General features: G+C 36.9%; 1 long non-coding RNA gene across 1 annotated transcript in view; it reads right to left on the bottom strand.

Annotated features, from left to right (window-relative positions):
- Positions 1-20637, bottom strand: part of LOC138175951 (uncharacterized) — a 47003-nt gene extending 26366 nt beyond the window's left edge. Inside the window, exon 1 of the long non-coding RNA XR_011172136.1 lies at positions 20304-20637. This is a non-coding gene — a long non-coding RNA (uncharacterized lncRNA). The remainder of the gene's footprint in view (positions 1-20303) is intronic.
- Positions 20638-23073: the final 2436 nt, after the last annotated feature.

The following is a 23073-nucleotide window of genomic DNA, read 5'->3' as shown; positions in this document are numbered from 1 at the left end:
GGGATAAAGCATGTACACAGTGAAGTAAAGCAATGAAAATTTGAAGAGGGATTTGATAAAGCTTCCCACAGGAGTTGGTTCCTGAATTTAGATTTAAAGTAAGCTTAGAGTTTCTAGAGCCAGGGGAAAAAGGGACTGTCTTCTATACATGGGGACTAGCCTGTGGGGGGGAAAACATAGTAGCAGTAGACAGTACATTATGTATGGGAAACAGTAGGTAAGGCAGTTCAGCTTTGAAAACAGAATGTGTGAAAGGGAGAAACATGAAATAAGTCCAGAAAAGTTGGCTGGGATGCATTATAAAGAGTTCCAAATGCCATGCTGAAGCATTAGTATTTTCATATGGGAGTAATGTATCTGATCTCAAGGTTCAAATACCCATAATCCTACTAGTAAATTGATCAAACTGCAACAACATGAGAGCCAGCATCGTGTTATGGGGTAGAGAACTGGCCTTAAAGACATGAAGACATGGGTTCGAGTTCTACTTACATATATAGAATTGGATATATGATTCTGGATAAATCACTTAGCTTGTCCATGTTCTAGATCACTAAGACTATATATTTTACAGAAGGTATTAATTTGCAGAGGTGGAGGGAGTTACATTAACCAACAGTTCCCTATACCACTGAAATCACAGTGAATCATTCTAACTATTGAACTTTGCACAAAGCATTCTTTTAGCATGCAACAAATAAATGAATGGATGGAATGAAATAAATGGTATTTAATATAACTCTCATGGTTATGTTAAGCCTTTTAAAAGGTCATTATATGCTTAAATTAATCTAGACTCTTAATATTTCCAGGATTCATCAGACTGATGAGTAAGAGGAAATGAATTCTGGTATACCACCTCTTTACAGCATACTATTTTAACTCTGAGTTTTGCATTGAGGAGTAAGAATCCCATGGGAGACAGATTCCCATGGGAAACAATAATCAGACAGCTGAAGGGGTGCAATGCAGCCTGTTTGCATGCATGTACACTTACCCCTTCTTTTCTGTGGAGTGGCTGGTTGCCTACCATTCAGATGAGCAGCAGATGGCAAAAAGGCAGTGAGGGTGGGGGTGCCTAGCACTTAGAACAGTGCCAGGCACCGTCTGGGCCCTTGATAAATATTAATTAAGTTAATTGAATTGAGTAAGAAACATTGCCCATGATGCTGATTAGTACAAATGGCCTGAGTTATATGTATTTCCTCTTTTGTTAAGGATCAGATGAGCGTTTCTACATTTTCCTAAATGCCTGATCAGGCTAAATGGCTCATCCAATAAAGCTGAAACTACAAGTCTCTTTATATATTTTTTGATTCACTTTGAAAAATACATTATTTCTACCACCCTTATTGTATGCTTATGCTATCCATGGTAGAAAGTCTTTTTGAGTTCTCTGAAGAAAATCTTCATCACTTGGTGGCCAACATTATGGGGGAAAGCCTTTTAGAATTTAGATTGATCTTCAGGTTAAAAAATGCATATCATTGGGAAATTATTTCATTTCTTTCTACCTTTGTAGAACTTGTTATAGTCTTGGGTCTTGGACATGGTATTTCAGAACCCTGGACATTTCCATGACATAATAAGTTATGGAAGTAGGACTTTGGTGGAAGAGAATGATATCCAAATGAACAAATTATCTAGAAAGAATGATCAGTTTTAAGAGATTATATTTAGGAATAGAACATTTTTTAAAATAGTATCTGACAGCAGAGGCTGAGGAGGAGGAACAGGAAAAATGTCTCAGGTACAGGACTATTGAAAATGGACCAAAGCCAGGGCTGGGGTTTTTCTGAGAAGTTTCGACTCTCCAGGGCTCATATGCCCTTGATTGATGGATGTGATAAAGATGTGGTTTGATGGGAGGGAGGAAAATGTGGTTTACTTCACTAGCTGAGAAGGCTCACCAGGAGCTCTAGCCCATCTATCCTAGAAGGAAAGAAAGGGATGAGAAGGAAGGAATACCCTGCCAAGGCAGCATGGAAAGGAAAGTATGTCTTGGAATGTATCCCTATGCATTCTCTCTTACTTGGAATTTAGGCAAGTCACAACTTTTCTGTTTCAGTTTACTTTCATTTGAAAATAAGGGAATGAGGCTACAGGATCTCTAAGGTAATTCTAGATAAAAAACATGTTATCTTAATGCTCTATGAGGTCTACCTCTGATGAGGTAGGTTTCTGACAACCCTGTCTATGATTAGAGTGAATCTTTTAGCAATTATCTTAATTTATCAAGAGTATCTTAGGTGAGATAACATAAATACAACAATATGCTAACAATTAAAACTCATTTCTGTATTCCAGAGGAAGATAATACAGTAAAATAGGTTTTTAAAATGTTATCAACCAAGGAACCAACTGACTATTGTTGGGATGAGCTGGCCCCATTCACTCCTGCCCCATTCACTCAGTTGAGCAGATTGCAAGACTCATTAGGGGTCCGACTGTCACTAGTAGTGAGTAGCCAAATAAGTATTCCTGAAGCACAGATCTGACAAGGTCATATTCCTGCTCCAAAAGCTGAGAGACTTCCTATTGCCTCTAAGATTATATATAAAATCTTATACTTGGCACATAAAACCTTGCAAAATTTTATATTTCCGGATATGTTATGCTTTTTCCTCTCCCATTTTCTATATGATACTCAGATTGGATTGATGCTATTCCCCATGTATAGAATTCCATCTTCCACCTCCTTGCTTTTGCACAGGCAGGTTCCGATTCCTGGAATGCCTGCCCTCCTTAATTTCTCTTTTTGAAATTCCTAGTTGCCTCAAAAGCTGAGTCCAAAATGCCAACTCACTTCTTTTTCATACATTCTTTTAAAAAATTATTCATTTACTTTTAGTTTATAACATTCATTTCCACAATAACCTGAGTTCCAAATTTTCTCCCTCACCACCCTCCCCACCCCAGCCATGGTGGCATGCAATACGATATAGGTTCTACAAATACCTTCATGTTAGTCAAACTGTACAGAAGAATTATAACCAATGGAGTGATCAATGAGAAAGAAGGAATGAAACAAAACAAAACACAAAAGAGAGAGAGAGAGCAAGTAGTTCGTTTCAGTCTGCATTCAGACTGTAGTTCTTTCTCTGAATGTGTATAGCCCTTTCCATCATGAGTCTTTTGGAGTTGTCTTATAACCTTGCATTGCTGAGAGGAGCCCAGTCTATCAGTCAGTCATCACAAATATGATGTGTCTGTAATTGTGTACAAAGTTCTCCTGGTTCTGCTCTCCTTGCTCAGCATAAGTTTATATAAGTCTCTCTAGGTTATTATGAAGTCCATCTGCTCCTCATTTCTTATAGCACAGTAGTATTCCATTACATTCATATAACACAGTTTGTTTAGCCATTCCCCAATTGATGGGAATCCCCTTGTTTTTTAATTCTTTGCCACCACAAAAAGAAGAAAAAAGGAATGTCTCTTTTTTTTTTTGGAGGGGAGAAGGCAAGGCAATTGAGGTTAAGTGACTTGCCCAACGTCACACAGATAGTAAGTATATCAAGCATCTGAGGCCGGATTTGAACTCAGGTTCTCTTGACTCCAGTGTCAGAGCTCTACTCACTGACCCACCTAGCTTCCCCCTTCTATCAGTAGAACCAAAATCAGGAGCTAAAGTATGGGTAAAACGGAAGCTAGATGATGTTCCAAAGGCTGCAGAGATTATAGCATATGGGAGGGATAACACTGTAACTATTGTTTATTCTGGAGAAGATGATTACAAAATTGTACCCTTAAGTCATTTATTCTACCGTGAGTGAGGCTACAATAGTCTGGTTATTGTCTCTTTGCTTCTTCTTGATTTTTTGTCTGTTCACCTTGTTTGTTAGATTTGTTTCCACAGGCTTGGTACCCTCCATCTGTATATGCCTGATAGCTTAAGCTGGATGTCACCCCCTGTCTGCAACTGTGATGTGTCACCCTTGGACCTGGCATCAAGCATATTAAAAACTGACCTCTCAAATGGGACCCCTTAGGACAGGGACAGCTCTACATCCGATTCCAGCAGCAAGTAGCCATAGAAGAAGAGATCTTCACTCCTTAGCACAAGATTTTGGGGCCCCATTTGTTTGGGGTGGGGGGAATGATGGGGAGCTTGTGCTCAAGCCTCACCCTAAAATATGGTTTTCTGTTTATTGTGTGCTATTCTTGTTATATTGTTGTGAAATTTTGTTGACACCATTTATTCCTACTGTATTTTTGCCAAGTAAGGGACATGAAAGATCTTGGGGCCGAATGTAAGGGTTATGGGATTTAAAGATCTTCCATGCCCCGTTGGACTTGCTGACATAGCAGGAAGGGGCAGAGCAAGAGGAAGCGGAAGCCAAACTAGAGTTCCTGCGGTGGCTGGCGGTGGTGGTGACGGCGGCAGCAGTAGCAGAGGCAGCGCGAAGCCCTTTTTGAGTTAGCCAGAATTTCTTCTAAGGACTTCTGCTGAGGACTGCCAGGGGCCGGAGCTGCTGGGAGCGCACTTCCCGGATGCTGGAAGGTTGCTGTGAGTGGGGAGAGGAGGACCTTTGCCTGAGGTAGCCTGTTCTGTTTTAAAGGCTTGAAAATGTGGGTGCTTTCTACTTTATCTACCTGTGCCAATGTCATAACTACTCTGATGGCTTTCACTTTCTGGTTTTGGGACTCAGTCTTTTGGTATCTTAATAAATTTTCCAGCTTATTCCCCCATATGGCAAGCATGATGTATTTTGTGATGGATAATTATATCAGCATATTTGTAATCTCCATAGGCATTGTGAATATGGCATTGCTGATACACCCCTCAACCCTCAATTCTTGGTCTGTTTCTCTCCCCATTATCACTCTCCCATCCACTATTTTGCATAGACTTTTAATATATTATTTATTTGCTTATATTTGTACATGTTGTCATTTCTCTCTCAAATAAGTAGAGTTTAAGCTCAATGATGGCAAGGACTACTTTAAATTTTGTCTGTTCTACTACCTATCCCAGTGAATCGCATGTAATAGACACAAAGTAAAATGTTTACTGATATGAATTAATAGTGGGATAATTTGGTGACAATGAATCAGGGAGGAAAGTGGGAATAAGGTATTAGGCAATAACAATAATGTGGCTTTATGACAGGTGGGATACAATGGTTATACTGATAGAGTACAGATGGGATTGATGGCCATGTTTAGATCATGGCAGGTTTCTAATAGATTTGTCACCCTTAAAATGTTTCAACTGTCTCACAAATAAGAAAATTAAGTAAAAATATCCAGATAATTTAGCCCTCTCAAACTGTCAATTTCTATTTCAAAGTGAAATATACAGATAAGGGGAAAGTTTTTTTAAAATAAGTATTTATTTTTTCCAAATAATAACAAAATTCCTCTGTAGTGAATTATAGAAGGTAAGTTCCTTGAGGGCAGGTAATATTTTGTTGCTTTTTTTATTCCTATCACCTAACAGTGGCATATAGGAGTCATTTAATAAATGCTTGCTACCTAGACAAATTTAACTTGATAACTGATAAACCATCACTTCACTGTGTTCCATGAAGATACCTTTGACATAATTTACCTTTAACAGAAGTTAATTGAATTAGATCAGGGGTTCCTAATTTTAAGACCCGTGTGTGTGTGTGTGTGTGTGTGTGTTACGGAACTCTCTGTCAATCTAGTGAGGTCTATGGACTTCAGCTCAGAATAATGCTTTTAAATGCGTGAAATACATAGGATAACAAAGGAAAGCAATTGTGTTGAAATCTATTCATCAAAATATTAAGAAAAACAAACCACAGGTTAAGAATACTCGAATTAAATTGAACTGGCTCTAAAGACCTGATTATAGAGCAACACTCCAATTACTTAAATCATTTTAATAATAGTTGAGATCACCACTTAACCAAATAATCTCTGGAAAGGGAAGTAAAAAAAATGAAATGACTACTATGATTATGTGATTTGATTTAGTGGCTACATATGGTCTTGGCTTTTGTATATTAAAAAATACACTATGGAGTCAGAGAAAACAATCCTAGAAAACATTAAAGTGTCATGGAAAATGATACAGAGACCCTTTAAGCATAAAGAATACAAATTAAGCATCTTCCATAGAAATCAATTAACAACATGCTAAAAGTGATTATTTAATATCAGTAATTTTGGATGCCAATTGTTAAAATATTCCACTGAAGGAAAACCAATTATTTCTTGATAGTCCTTTATATTATTGAATAGCTTTAATTATTAGAAGTTTTTCCCTACACCAAACCTAGAAGTACCTTTTGGCATCCTTTGTACATTGCTTCTGTTACTGCTTCCTGGTTTGAAGAAAAGATCAAGTGTAATTCTTCTTTCATATGATAATCCCTCAGATACCTGAACACAACATCATCTATCTACCCTAGCCTTCTCTTCTCTAAGATGAAAACCCCCATTTTCTTCAAATGACTCATGGGGCATTATCTTGAGGGCTTTCTGAAAAATTAATTTTGTTGTTTAAGAAAGTATCAATAGCAATATCCAAATAAATATACAGAGTCAACTAGATTTTTAGAATGTTTACAAATCACTGTATTTATTAAAAATCCTGGCTTCTTAAGAAACTGAGTATTGGATCAGTGGAATAGATTGGGAGACTCAGCAGTCAATGACTATAGTAATCTACTATTTGATAAACCCAAACACTCCAGCTTCTGGGATAAGAACTCACTATTTGACAAAAGCTGCTGGGAAAACTGGGAAATATTATGGCAAAAACTGGACATAGACCAAGGCCTGACACCGTATACTAAAATAAAGTCCAAATGGGTACATCATTTAGATAAAAAGGCTGATACTATAAGCAAACTGGGAAAGCAAGGAATAGTTTACCTGTCAGATTTGGGGAAAACAGAAGAATTTATAAGCAAACAAGAGAGGGAACATTGTGAAATACAGAGTGAATAATTTTGATTGCATTAAATTGAAAAGTTTTTGTGCAAACAGAGCCAGTGCAACCAAGATTAAGAGGGAAGCAGGAAACTGGGAAAGAATTTTTACAACCAATGTCTCTGATAAAGGCCTCATTTCTAAAATATAGAGAACAGAGTCAAATTTATAAGAATACAAGTCATTCCCCAATCAATAAATGGTCAAAATATACAAATAGGAAGTTTTTAGAGGAAGAAATTAAAGATGTCTATAGTCATATGAAAAAAATGCTCTAAATAACTGATGATTAGAGAAATGCAAATCAAAACAAGTTTTAGGTACTACATCACACCTGTCAGATTGACTAACATGACAAAACAGGAAAATTATAAATGCTGGAGAAGATGTGGAAAAATCTCAACATTGTTGGTGGAATTGTGAACTGATCCAACCATTCTAGAGAGCAATTTGTAATTATTCTCAAAGGGCTATAAAATGTGCATACCCTTTGACTCAGTACTATCACTTCTAGGGATGTACCCCGCACAAATGGGAAAAGGACCCACATGTACAAAAATATTTATAGCAGCTATTTTTGTGGTGGCCAAGAATTAGAAATCTAGGGGATGCCCATCAATTGGGGAATGGCTGAACAAGTTTTGGTATATGAATGCAATATAATATTATTGTGCAGGTAGACTTCAGAGACTCCCAGAAAGGCTTACATGAAGTGATGCTGAAGGAGGGGAGCAGAACCAGGAGAACATATCACACAGATACTGCCACGTTGCATGATGACTAACTTAGATAGACTCGGTTCTTCTCAGCAATGCAAGGTTCTAGGACAACTCCAAGGGGCTCATGATGGAAAGTGCAGATTGAGCCATACTATTTACTGTCTCTTTTTTTGTCTTGTTTTGTTTTTGTTTCTTCTTTCTAGTGGTTCATTCCATTGGTTATAATTCTTCTTTACAAAATGATCCTATTTTAGATTTCATACTGTGTTGGAGAGGAGGGAAAAGAGGAAGGGGGAGAAAATTTAAAACTCAAATGCTTGAGGAACTGAATGGTGTGTAACTAAAAAAAATTAATTAATAAAAAAGGAAAAAATAATCCTGGCTTAGATTGCTACGATATACATATCAATTCATAGCTGAGTACATGTACAAACTTCTCCTGAAATTGCCACAACTACTCTAGCATTCCAAAAAAATAAATCCTATGCCAATTTCTTTCTTAATCAACCAGCAACACCTGCCCCACCCATCCATCTGCTGCTGGCACATCTTCTACTAAGTTATGGATGAACCTGTCTACCTGCTTTGCTCCACTATCAGAATATTCTGTTAGTTAAAATAGTACAATAAACCTACCAGGTATACTTTGAATTAACATCAGGAAACTTAGAAAAATAGGCTTTTGGAGATCACAGCTGGGATAGAATCATAATGCAGAGAGCCACCAAGCATTCTCTGGTGTCTACTGCCAACTAGTTCATTGAGGGGGACAGATGGCAAATACATTCTCACCAACTGACAATCGTAATTACCAGGGCAAATCAGTCCCAGTGATTTGTAGTGCCCCACTCCATTAGACTCCACTATATATTTATGTTTCTCCAATGCATGTAATTCTCATTAGTGAGCAATGACAAATATGCTAGACGATATTCTGATAAGCAGGATGCATATCCTTTGGAGTGGTTAGGATCCAAAGTGACGGTCCCTCTTTAACCACAATACAGAGAATCTATACATTATCGCTGATCACATATTATTTATGACTTTTATTTTCTCCTCAGCCATCTCCTCTTTTCTCTCTCTATACCCTTCTTTACTACTGATTCTCATTTACTCCTCTAGTTTTAACTGTGATCTCTGTTCAGACAAGAGTCAAATGAAAGATTCTAGGCCAAGATTTTTTTCATGTACTTGGGACCCATACTTTTTAAGAGTTTAATATATGTTTAGGCAGCTCAGTGGCATAATAGAGAGAGCACATGGCCTGGAATCAGGAAGATTTGAGTTCAGACCTGGCCTTAGATACTTACTAGCTGTATGATCCTAGACAAGTCACTTAATCCTGTTTGTCTCAGTTTCCTCATCTGTAAAATGAGAAGGAAACAGCAAACCACTACAATATACTTGCCAAGTAAACCCAAAATCGAGTCACAAAGAGTCAAACAGCTGAAAAGAATGAACAACCACAAATATTTTTCTTGTTTCAGTTGCTGTTTACAGTCAGTTAATGTTGCTATGACTTATTGCAAAGAAGAATGACACCTAAAGGCAAAAAATCTTTAAGGTGACGAAGAAGCTGATTCCAGGTAGATAGAAACAACAGAAAGATGTGTGTGTATATACAAATACATACACACACACACATAAATAAATTGGGAGAGGGCAATCCTAGCAACACCTTACACTTAAATTGACCATTCAAAACAAAAAGTCACTATCTTTCTCTTAAAACTGATTTCCCTTTCTAACTTCTTTTTTTCTCTCAGTGGTTCCCTGAGTCATTCATGCTCAAAGCAGTCATGTTATCTTTAATTAATTGCTTTGTTTTTACTACTTATATCCAATCAATCAATCAATCAATCAATCAATCACTCTTCTTTCTAGCCCCCTGACGGTCCTCAGTACCACCTGCCTAGGTCCATCCAATAGCCAACATGGTTCAGTGGGAAGTGTGCTGGATTGGGAATGTAGGCACCTAGATTCAACTCCTTGCTCTATTTATGAGCTCTGTGACCTTAGGCGAATCACTTAAACTCCCTGGGCTTCACTTTCCTCATCTGTAAAATGAGGGAGTTAGACTGGAGGGCCTCCAAGGTCCCTTCCAGCTCTAAATCTATCATCCTCATAAATAATCCTGCCTACACTTATCTTCTACCTCCCACTTTCCAGTCTTTTCTTCACACTGCTGCAGATTAATCTTCCTTACGTACAAACTTTTTATATTGCTCTGTACTCAAGGTCTTTCAGTGATTCTCTTTTGCTTATTAACCAAAGTTAAAATTTCTCAGCCTGGTTAAAAAAAACAACAACCAAAAAACAAAACAAAACAAAAAAACTTGATGCTTCTGCACCATTACAGGCTTCTGTTACTCTAATTGTATCTGCAAGGTCTATGCTTCAGACAAACTGGACTACTTATTGTTCCTTGGACACTCCCAATATTTTCTGGCATCTGTCACTTTACTCATGCCTTTCTCTCTGACTCCACCAAACATTACAACCTGCACTTTGTAGACACAATGAATAGTTGTAGGGAAAAACAAATGAATGATCATCTTAATATAGTTGCTAACCATTAGAAACACTCTATTATTGTTAAATTTATTTAGATTTTCCTTCAAATGCTTCTTTATAAAATCCCAAATAGTGATGAAAATAGCCAGTGTTCAAAAAATTTAGAAAATATATGCTGTATAAAGTCTTTTCACAGCACTGAGATAAGATTATAGTGAGCCTTGAAGATGATAACTTTTTGTTGTTTGCTTTTCTCTATGTAATTGATGTTTTTTTGGCAAAGTAATTTGGTTTGGTAAAGTTCAAATTTCTATTTTTAACAAATGGGCATGTGTTATAATTAGGTTCTAATAGATTAAAAATTCTGTGACATGATTACATAACTTTATTACAATATTTGTTTGAAAATTATAATTTTACCTAGAGAGAAACCATACTTACTCATCTAATGTTTAATATACTTAAAATGCTGATAATTTGATGACCTCTGGATAAAAAGGTTTAGATTTTCTTTTTTCTGAGTCTTAGAAGCTGCCCTTTGAGGCCAGGTAGACAGTTTTTTACTCTGAGTTTTGAGAGTAGGCCTGGATTCCAAGCACAGTGACCCAACATGAACCAGGCGTTTGGGGAGACCGTTTGGCAGAGCCGATGCCTCCACATTGGCAGAATTTATTTTGACAGATTTCTTTTTAGCCCCTCCAAGAATAGAGATGAGAAGAGTTTTGCCAGACACAATCTTGCTGGGACCTGGATGTTCTTCATTATCATTTACTTGTTTACATGATGCCCCAACTCTCCTCCCTGACATCAAGATTGGATGTGGAGAATGGTGACCTGTGATGACACCAGGAAAGAACTAGTCTCCCAATTTTCAGATATCATATCTCTTAAAGCAGTTTGGCAGTCAAATCAGAAATTATAAATTTTAAAAAATTGTTTAAATTATCAGGTTTTCATTGTCAAATTATTTAAGTAAATTGTCAAGCCTTCCCTTCTTTCTATGCAACTAATCCATGGCTTCACACACAAATGCCAGGCCCATATGGGGCAAGGCAAGTGAACCAAGACTGGATTTGATCAGCATACTTAACCAAAGTCAATTTAATTAACAGGTCCAAGGGCTGGTTTTACTGCTGGCATAGTGTTAAGATGCTGGCACCTAGCAAAGGAGCCAAAGGGGATACTTCAGTCCAAGGTCTGGTCTGAATACAGCCCTATAAATATGGCATTGGTCAGTAGTGGGACAACAAATATGGTGTTTTTTTTTCCCCATAAAATCAAAAGTACAGTGGAAAATTGAAAAAACTATCCAGATTATTTCAGGGGTAAAAGCTTCAAGCTACATTTTTTTTTGCATGTCACTAGCTGATAAAAGGTATATGATGGGCATTTCTAATTGAAATAATGTTACAGGTAACCCAATGTTCTACAAAGATGAGTATCATGTCAAAGAAACAAGCATCACAATACAATGGTAAATTTATCACATTTCCAAAAAAAAAAATTAGAATAGATCTTTGAGATCAGGGGAGGATTAATGAAACCATGATTTTATTGGTCTTTAAAACTCCTGAGGAATAAATTCCTATGACTAAGACAGAGTGGTATCTGCTACTATACAGATTACAGATTTAGAGATTTGTATGAAACAGTTGTAATAGTAATGGAATATAAAGATCGCCCTGTATTGGCTTGGTTTTTGGTGTTAAAACCCAGAGCTTGTTAATTCCACTTGTGGGATGGACTTGTTGACATGAAAAGAGAGGGCTGAACTGGGAGGAACTGGTGATGTGGATTTGGAGAGACACAAGAGAGAGGCAGAAGAACTTTTTGGAAGCAGCATCTTTGGAGGCAGAGAGAGACTGAGAAGATTGCTGAGGGCCACTTTGAATTGCCCAGGACTTTTGAGACCTGCCACCCAGAGCTGCCAAAGACTGAGGAGACATGGATGTTATGCTGGTACTTTGTCTGTCTGTTTTGATGTTGTTTTGCCAGATTTGTCCATTGGTGAAAGACAGTGATGTTGTTGCAGAAGTCTGGGAACCTTTCTGTTGGTTCAGAGCTCTTGAGACTGTTCTGCAGACAGAGAGTGAATACTGGTGAAGGACAGTGCTGTTGTTGCAGAAGCTTGGAACCTTGCTGTTGGTTCCAAAGCCCTGAAGGATTTTCTTGTTGTATATTTACAGAAATCCTGGAAGGGGGTTTTGCTAATGTTTTCAGGGGTTCTAGGACTGTTCTGCAGACAGAGAATGAATTAATGAAGAGACTGGCAATGTATCTTGTGGCCTTGCTAAGCTTTGTCTCCCCAGGAACAAAGATTGCTGAGAACTTGCCTCTTGTTAAGATGAAGAAAAGACCTCCATTTGGGTATTAAGTACTGTGCTTAAACTTGTTGTAACTCTGGGGTAGATTCAATTGTGATCCAGGGGTGGGGAACTTTTGACCTTTTGGTGCTCTGTGATTGAACAAATGAATGTACTTTACTTATGATTGGAAACTAATCTCCATTTGAGAAGAGGGGCTTTGTGATGGACTAAATGAAGGTATAGCCTAGGGGTGGAGTAGTATTTAGAACAGGGACTTTGTAATTGATTGAATGAATGTAAGGTCCTGGGGTGGGGTAGTACTTGGAGATTATTTAATCACACTTAGCAAATGCTGTATTTTGAATGATGTCATATTTTGATCTTCTCTGTTCTTAATTTGTCACTGAATAAAATGGAGAGCACCTATGCTGGTATTTTGAACCTTGGGAAGTTGCCTTTGCTTGGCATTACAGTACAACAGTGTAAGTCTTTGCTTAGATATTCACAACCATTATATGTTAAAAGGGTATGGTTAGGTGGCACAATGGATAGAGTGCTGGGCCTGGAGTCTGGAAAACTTCTCTTTCTGAGTTCAAATCTGGCTTCACACATTTACTAGCTATGTGACCTTGGGCAAGTCATTTAATTTTGCTTGCCTCAGTTTCCTCATCTGTAAAACAAGCTGAAGAAGGAAGGCAAACTACTCCAGTATCTCTGCCAAAAAAAAACCCAACAACAAATGGGGTCACAGTGAGTTGGACACTACTCAAAGGTAATATAACAACAACAGCATATGTTAAAAGGACATCTACCCAAGTCTTCCTGAATTCACAGCCGGATCTCTAACCAGTAGGAAACAACTCTTGAGAACTGCCTCTCAAGAATAGATGAAAATACTTTAATAATTGAAAGCTCTTTAGAGCCAATAGCCTCACATAGTGATAATATTACCAACATTTATTAAGGTTTTACTATTTTCCTCACAACACACTTTTTTTTTTAAGCAATCGGGGTTAAGTAACTTGCTCAGGGTTACACGGCCAGTTATTTCTGGGTGTGGTGCTGAGTGTCTGAGCCCGGGATTAGATCTCCAGGTCATCCCAACATTAGAACCGGTGCTCTTACTCGCTGAGCCACCTGGCCGCCCCTCTCATAACACACTTTTAAGTTACATGTTGCAAATATTAATTAATGCATTCTTTTTCACATGTAAAGAAACTGAGTCTCAGAGAGGTATATTGTAGAGGACAGAATGACAGATTTAAAATTAAGGGGCTTGGATTCAAATTTCCAGCTCTTTTACTTTGTACCTGTATGATCTCTGATAGGTCTCATCTTCCTCAACTGTAAAGTGAGAAGATTGTATTTGTGACTTCCAAGTTCCCCTACAGTTTAAATCTATGCTTATATGATTTGAGTAGAGTCAAAAAACTAATGTTAGAACCAGAATCCAAACAACTCAAGTCTCTCAGGACTTTAAGCCCAATGGTTTTTCTTCCAGTGGTTTCCAAATCTTAGACCAGAGTTATTGCAAAAGGTTAATGAATCTAATTAAATTAAATTGCAGAATGTAGTAATTAATAAGCAAACATGCCATCTGTAGTCTAAAGATATAATGTGTCTCATTACTATTTTTCAAATAAAGACAGCTATTTAGTGCAGTGGTTAGAGTACTAGACCTGGAGTCAAGAATACTTGAGTTCAAATCTGTCCTCAGACACTTACTAACTATGTGACTCTGGCCCAGTCACTTAACCTCTAACTGCCTTAGTTTCCACGTGTGTAAAAAAGAGGATAATAATCTATCTCCCAGAGTTATTATAAGGATAAAATTCATAAAGTGCCTTGCAAAGTTCGAAGCACTGTGCAAATACTGTTGTTATTGTTATCACTAAATTGGTCTGAAGACAGAGTATGAATCTTGATTGTGCCATACATAGCCTTGTGGTCCTAGGAAAATCACTTTAACTAATCCATAAAAGGAAAGAATTGGAACTGATTATTTTTATGACCACTTTCAAATAGAAATCTTAAAATGAGATAATGTACTTTATTTGATTTTGTTTTTAAGTTAGAATCTAACATAATTGTAAGGAAATTATTAAGTAATTATAAGCTTCTTTAGATATTTAAGCAAGCTTAAGTTAAATGTTTAGATATTTAAATAAACTTAGTAAACTTCTTCAGATGTTTCTTTTTGGAGAAGACATGTTTTCTTTTTTAGAATTAAATTATCTATTTTTAGTTTTCAACATTCATTTCCATAAGTTTTAAATTTTCTGCCCCCTCCCTCTCTCCCCAAGATGGCTTGCAATCTGATTTAGGCTCTACACATACATTCCTATTAAACACATTTTCACATTAGTAATGTTACATAAAAGAATTATAACAAATGGGAAAAACCAAAATTAAAACCAAACTAAACAAAACAAAATAAAAAAGAAAATAGTCTATTCATTTTGCATTCTGACTCCATAGCTTTTCTGGGGATGTGGCTGGTATTTTCCATCGTGTGTCCTTAGAAAATGTTTTAGGTCCTTGAATTGCTGAGAAGGGTTAAGTCTATCAAAATCAGTCCTTATATACTGGCTGTTGCTATGTACAATGTTCTACTCAGCATCAGTTCATATAAGTCTTTGCAGGTTTCTCTGAAGTCTTCCTGTTCATCATTTCTTATAGCACAATAGCATTCCATATAACACAACTTGTTTAGCCATTCCCCAATTGATGGGCAACCCCTAAATTTCCAGTTCTTGGCTGCCACAAAAAGAGCTGATACAAATATTTTTGTACATGTGGGTCCTTTTCCCATTTTTATGATGTCTTTGGGATACAGCCTTAGAAGTAGTATTGCTGGATCAAAGGGTATGCACATTTTTATAGCTCTTTGGGCATAGTTCCAAATTGCTCTCCAGAATGGTTGGATCAGTTCACAGCTCCACCAACAATGAATTAGTGTTCCAACTTTCCCACATCTTCTCCAACATTTAGTAGATGACATGTTCTCTCTACCAAGTCTAGTAATACTTTAAGGACTTCTTAATGAGACACATGGCCACTCCAAAGAGATATGCCTACCCATTTATGTGAGAAAACAAAGTGAACAAAAAATTGATATTGCCCAGATTATGACATTCAATTAGACAAGAAGTTCCAGTCCACACAGTTAGTTCATTAGTTCATATACTTTTGGCAGAAACTACAAATGGTTTATATTGTGGGTATGTATGTACATATATAGAGACATACATATATACATATATGTGCATATATGCTCATATATGTACATAGTGTATTGTGTATGAGTGTGTGTGTATGTACTTGTGTGCATTTTAGGAACTAGGATGGGAGCACATAGGAAAGAAGCAGTTAGTTTTACTTAAAACTGTTGCCATGTTCTGAGTATGTGTATTTATGGCCCTGTCTGCTACTAATGGTAAATTATTCTTGAAAATATGAGAAACATTATTAAGTTTACATGCATAATATACTTTATACAAATTCTGTGAGTGGTGTTACAAGAAATAACAAGTTTGGAAGTAAAATAAGTCCTTAAATTGACAGTTTCAACAAATGACTCAATGTAATAACTTTGCTAGGAGATCTGGATGTTACATAATTTGAATCCTCCATGATATTGTTTGCTGATATTTTGCTGAGTGAATATTTACCAGAGCCTATTGCCCTTTGTAAATACCACTAACCTTAATATTTCTTATTTGTTAAATAAAAATTTAAATACACATAAAATTGTATGAAGTATATTAGAAGCATTTTAAGAATGATAAAGATCAGTCAACTCATTATGTCTTAAATTGTCTCATAATAATGTCATGTATTTATTATTACATCCCCTTTTTTGCTTGAAAGCCTCTGAAATTTTTAGAATAGTCCTAACCCAGAAAAATGATTCACTATTTTATTGACTTTTATTATGATTTAAAAATATAAATAACACATTATGAAAAGTTCACAATACCTTGTGATTCCAGGAATTCTTGAGAATTCCCAGGAATTATAATTTCTCATTCCTAAATACCAAAGATAGTATCTGTTGGGAATTTGGAAACAGTATTTCCTGTTCTAGTGTACATTCGGTTCAATATGATTTCCTTGTCAGTTTTACTTCCTTTAGATGATTATGGTACTCCCACTTACACTAGTGTCTCATAAACTCTTTTGCTTTGTGGAAATTTTCAAAGCCCCTTAGTTCCTTCAGAAATGAAATGACCATATGGAAGAACAGGTATCACCTGCTGCAAGTATCACCAAGGTATTTTTACAAATGTCATAGCAGTTAAAAGGTCCAAAGAGAAAATACCAATGACAACTGAAGAGAATACACTACCTTTGGAATGTAAAGCTCTAGCAAACCTCCTTCTGGATCTTCCACAGAGCAGTATATTAAACAATTTGCCCTTGACAATATTTCTTAATCCTATGTGGCAGCTGCTGCTAATAGAAATGGACATGTTGATTTGGGTTGGAAAAAAGCTAAAAGGGAGGAGTAGCATAAATGTAACTGAGGCAATGATTCATAATGCAGTTGTAAATTAAGTAAAGGGGAGGGAACAGTGACTGGAACATGGGACCAGCAACATAAAAACGAAGTCTTGAGATCTTGCATACTAATGCGGTTCCTGATTTACAGATGGAGTAATAGCGATTTGGTGCATAATGTGTTATACCTGAGCTTTTATAGGCGTAATAAAAGGGACCATTTTGCAATAAGTTCCCAGTGGCAAGATTATGCTTGGACATAAAAACAAAGTGAATCATATTGCCAATAGAGAACAGATCAGTTAAAGCATATGTCCTTTCCAGTGCTTCAAAAAATAATAATAAACTATAAGAAGAAAAACTTCAAACAATATATTCAAGTTGAAACTTTGAGATGAACAAATGTCTCCATGTTTCTGAGTGGAAAATTCAAGTCCTATCTGGCTGTGGAATCGTGACAAGGTCACTTGGTAGGAGTAATCGAAACAGATGAAAACTGAAAAGTGGGTCATATACACATCACGATGTACCCAGAAACATTAGTCAAGGAAGTAACACCTCCCTGAAACGTTTCTGTGACCCTTTCTTGTTGTCGGAATGGGCATGGATTCTGGACTGGGTAAAGCTACATTTGCAAAAAAGTGGAGTTTTGAGTGCTAGCAGACCTGCCCATCTGCGTTCATCTTGCATTCAGCAAGTTCCAATTCAGGAAAGACTTTCTGGAGAAGCATAAGTATCCCGGACACATTACACACTGCCCTTTCAACAACACTCAAGTAGGCTACATGTTTTAATTAGGAAGGTTTTCTGAACTACATTTGTCTCCACAAATTGGGATTTATGTAATTTGAAACTCTATTAGAATACTTGTTTTGTCACTTCTCTCTCCTTCTCTCTCTCTCTCTCTCTCCCTCCCTCTCTCCTCTCTCTCTCCCCCCCCCTCTCCCTCCCCCCCTCTCTCTCTCTCTCTCTCTCTTTCTCTCTCTCTCTCTCTCAACACCTGCATATACATACATACTTACACATATACACATACATATCATCAATTTCACAAATTTGTTGTGATGATCAAATGAAATAACATGTGTGAAGCAGTTTGCAATCCTTAAAGTGCTACATAAATGGCAAATAGCCACTATTATTTTCAAGTTAAGAATGGTAATGACTAAATTATCTACCAGGTGCTAATCTACTTGAATCATCAAGACTGGTCTTGTCAAAACCTCTCCGGAGTATGCATTGGCCAACCTTCCTTAAAGGTGTGTACACACAAAAAATGTGGTAATGGTAGTAGTGTTAGAGTGGCTGGAGATACGAACCGCTATCCTGAAAAATAAATATAATATATTAAATGTAAATATTTTCAGCAGAGACATCTATCTGGTGGTGTAATAGACAAAGCACAGGGCCTGCATTCAGTAAGACCTTACTTCAAATGCGACATCAGATACTAGCCATGTGACTTCGGGCAAGTCACAACCTCAGTTTCGCTTGGTTTCCTCAACTGTAAAATGGGAGTAATAATAATAACACCTTTTTTGTTCAGTTGTAATGATCAAATGAGATCATATCTGCCAAAAAAATGCTTAGTACAGCGCCTAGGGGATAGTAGGCACTATATAAATGCTTATTCTCTTACTCCCATCCTTGCCCTATTAACAGCTCAAATCAAAAGCTTATCAATGACTTAGTTAATTAAACCTAGGAGGTTGCTGAAGGCACATAAATATGGGTGAAGAAACTAGCCTAGATTCACATAGACACTCAGTATCACAGGCCAGATTTCAATCCTGGTCCTTGTAATTCTGATCCAAGGGTTCTGTTCCTGCAAATGTATTTTATAGTAATCACTCACAGGTGGGTTGTGTTTTCTTTGTTTGATTTATTTTGATATACATGTTATTCTGATCCTGGCCTTAACTTTGTTTTCAATCAGATTGCCCTTTGAAACAAAGAATAATTCAATTATCACCATTATTCCTGTAATTTGGCATAAATATGTATATTGTTGGGTGGTGATGACATGAAGGATTAGAAACCAATCGGATCTCTTTTGTGGCCCTACTGATTCTTTATTTTAAGTAATTTTTTTAAAATCATAGTATTAGGACTTTTTTGTTACTTTTGTAGTTATTACAATTCAAACACTGGAATATTTTGGACAAATTAAAGGTTCTTAGAATTTTATACCTGAAAGGGACCTTAGAGGTCTTCCAGTCCAATTGCTTCACTTTACCAGTTGAATAAACCAAGTTCCATTTCAATAAAAAAATAAATTAATTATGTTAATAAATTCACATAAAATAAATACAAACTGATTATAAGGTCAATGTTAGTCTGAATTAAAAAAAATTCTTGATAAAGGAACTCTGTATAAATTGTTAACAGATTTTATCTTTGCTACCTAGAAGAAATATCACTGTGTTTCATAAATGTGGCATAATATGAGTTAATAAATATTCTTTTCTCCATTTTTTTTCTCTTCCCTTTAGCTTTTGGCTGACCTAGCAGTGACTAGAACCACTCCCTTCATTTTCCAGCAGAGAAAATATTCACTATGCTAACTTACAGTAGCCTTATGTTTCTAATCAAACCCCACGACTTAGAATATTGTCTAAAAGTATAGCCACAAGACACTAAACGTAGCATTCAGTTGGTTCTTTTGTGGTTAAAGAACCTTTTAAAATATGAACAAATTCCTGTCTTTTGAATTTAAAGCTATCTCTATACATAAAAAAACTTGTTTAACTATTTAAGCTGATTTGACTGATTAGATAAATAAAAGTCAAGGATTTTTTTTTCTCTCTTTTTTTTTAGATTAACTAGTAAAGTCAGTAAGAGCAGTTAACCTAGTTTGTGTCTATTGACAGAATTAGTTTAACTGTGGTAGATGTAACAGCCTCTGGAGTTCAATAGGGATGTCAGGGAGAAAAGCATTGAATGCCATGCCTATAATTTAAGGAGGATATGTCATAATTCAGGGTCAGAGTATAAGAGTTGGAGTCCAGCCAACTTTCAGGTTCAGGTAGAGGTTGGGGGTCTTAATAATGAAAGTGCAGTCAGTCCTATTTTTCTCGTGGTGGGTACGCAGACTTATAAATGAGTGGATGGGGCTTTTAGTCAAACCTATCCAAGGAGGGAAAGACAGAAAAAATATGATTAATTTTTAAAAACAGGTCTCAATTTCCAGGGTAGCTATTCCAGAAGAGCTTGGTGTTCAGTCATTTTCAGTCATGTCCAAATCTTTATGACCCCTTTTGGGGTTTTCTTGGCAAAGATACTGGAGTAGTTTGCCATTTCCTTTTCCAGTTCATTTCACAGATGGGGAAACTAAGGAAAATAGAGTTGAGTGACTTACCCAGGGTCACACAGGTAATACGTGTCTGAGGACAGATTTGGTCTCAGATCTTCCTGACTCCAGGTCCAGCACTCTATCTACTGCACCACCTGGTTGTACTTCGGGCAGGTGAGGTGAGACGTAGAGGTCTGTGTCAGTAGTTTTGAAGTGTTTGTCACCCAGTCTCTAGGGGACTGGGGAATAAAATGCAGTTATGAAAGCTAGAGGCAATTAGAAGACTCTCATGCTGAAAGGCAGCAAGGTAGTGTGAATAGAACACCAGTCTTTGAATCAGGAAGACCTTCATGCAAAGCCCTGGCTTTCTCCTCTGACACATACTAGCAGCATGACTAGGAAATTCATTTAACCTCTCAGTGCCCTCCTTTAGCTCTGTAAAACTGTAATTGCAGCACAGGTCCAGACCTGCATTTGTAAAGTCTTTTTCTTAGAACATCCCTTTTAATGAAATCATAGGTCTTGTCCTCAGAATAAATAAATGAATGAAGATGGCATACCAGACAGATCTTAAACACTGGAGGATCAAGGGACAGGGTGGGGAGGAGATGTGAAACTCATCTGCTTGGTAACTAGAGCACAATCACTGAAGAGCTGTAAGAAAAAATAAGGAGCCCAACTGCTAGGATTTATAGTACCTGGATCCAAGAAGAATTAGCAACAACCTTGACTTGAAGCTTAGTTGGTGAGCTACTGCCCTAAGAGAATCCATATAGTAGAAAAGGGTATGATAATAACATCTGTAATACCTATCTCCTGAGACAATGAGGACCCAACAAAATATACAAAACATAATGTAAATGTCAACTTAGAGTGGCACAGCACCTCTGAAAGAGATAGAGGTTCTGGTTTGGCCAGCTCCCACCTCTGCCTAGGGCTAGCATTGATCTTACAGACTGATTTAAGGATTAAGCCTAGAATTATAGTTAAAATAGTTGCAGTTACAAATCTTAACAGGTGGAAAGGTAGAAAAATAGGCACAGAATCATCTGATTTTTAGCTTAAAGGTTAAATTCACAAACTGGCAATGGTGATGTTTTGAGAAATCTATAATAGCACAAGAAGTTTGCCTTAATGACCACAAATTCTTTTTAAAAGCAGGTACTTATATTTTACATAAAATGGCTTGATTGACAAAAATTCAAACTTCATGGTTTACTTGTTTTTTGGTTGTTGTTGTTTGTAAATTGTAGAAAAGTAAAAAAAAAAATCATATCAGTGGTGTAAGGAGAAGGAAGTGAAAAAAGAGGTGGGAAAGGCAAATCGGTCTTATTGCCTATATAGCACATGGTCTAGAATCTCAAAAGTCCAGTAGAGCAAGATGATGGTACCAGTTATCTGAATGCAGGAGTAAAGCAGAACCTAGGTCAAGGGTCTTTGGCCTCTATCTGTATTTGAATTGACTCCCTTGTGTGCTTGTCTTGAAATCCTGACCTGCTACCTCTCTTGACCTTTGGAAATTTCATCATCCCCTACCCCCCACCCTTCTTTTTACTCATACATGCATCAAGATGCATGCTCTGCTAGATGCCACAGTCCCAGGATAATAAGAATAAGTTTAAGATACAGGAAACTCTTATTAAGAAATAAAGGACTCTAGTGGTTTAAAAACATGATGTATTGAGTCAACTATTCAGTCTAGAAGATTTCTTTAGTACCTGGTGCATTCAGGTTTAAGGAATTCTGATATATAGAGATAAAGATGGAGAGATATTGATATTCATGGACATCAGTATCTCCCCATCTTTATCAATCAGTAACTGAACATGCAGAGCCCTCAAATCCTGTACCTCATCCTGATATGATGACCCAGGGTTCTCATAGGATATGCCAGTCAAATGCAACTTTTAGTTTCACAGGAATTATAGTCTACCTGACTATATAAAGACCTTATAAAGTTTCTAGACTAAACACATAGAGAAACTTTGACCTAGAGAGTTTAACAGTAGTAGTAGTAGTAGTAGTAGTATCACAGAATTTATTATTTTTTTTGTATGGCAGGATTTTAGAACTGGAAGGGACCTTAGTAGTCATCTTGTTCAATTTCATTACTTTCTAAATGAAACTTGAGGTCGAGCCATCTACAGTGACTTGCCTAGTCACAGCTGAATAAATGGCAAGGATGCCCTTTATAATGTAGATGAAATATTTTAATTGACAAAAATTCACTAGGTACTGATAGAAACACTCTATTTTTCATCAGATGACTTGGTTTAAACCTTTCTTTCCTCTGTCACTTCCTATATAGCCAAATAAATCTCTCTATTCTCAATCTTAAAAAAATGTATTAATTATATTATTACAATTACTCCACCTTGCATCTACTGCCCTGTGTGATTTAGGACCAGATACCTTCCCAAGTTTAAAGTCATCATTTCTAAATTCACCACTATGCTGCAAACTCAGGCCTTGACTGACTCCACCATCCTTAATCTCCTCTCCCTTCAGTTTGGAGGGTTCAAGTCCCAGTATCCTAATGCATAGAGGGTAGAAACTGGACTCTCAGATCATTCTACCTTGCACTGGCTCACCTATCTGCTTGCAGCTCCATAGAACCACATACCCCGATATGTGCCAGTTACCCTCTGTGTTCCACTCCCCTGATTTTCTTGCCTCCTTTTGTGTGTTCTCTCCCATTGAAATTATAAGATTATCAAGGACATGAACTTTTTTCTTCTTTCTTTTTTCCTCCCTCCTTTCCTTCCTTTTTTCCTTCCTTCCTTCCTTTTTTCCTTCCTTCCTTCCTTCCTTCCTTCCTTCCTTCCTTCCTTCCTTC

Source organism: Petaurus breviceps, unplaced genomic scaffold (genome assembly GCF_028583685.1).
Source record: "Petaurus breviceps papuanus isolate PSGF00001 unplaced genomic scaffold, PetGlider_PUasm1.0 80, whole genome shotgun sequence".
NCBI classification, from domain to species: domain Eukaryota; kingdom Metazoa; phylum Chordata; class Mammalia; order Diprotodontia; family Petauridae; genus Petaurus; species Petaurus breviceps.
Note: the sequence above shows the minus strand (reverse complement) of the source record. Positions and strands in the feature narration are given on the sequence as shown.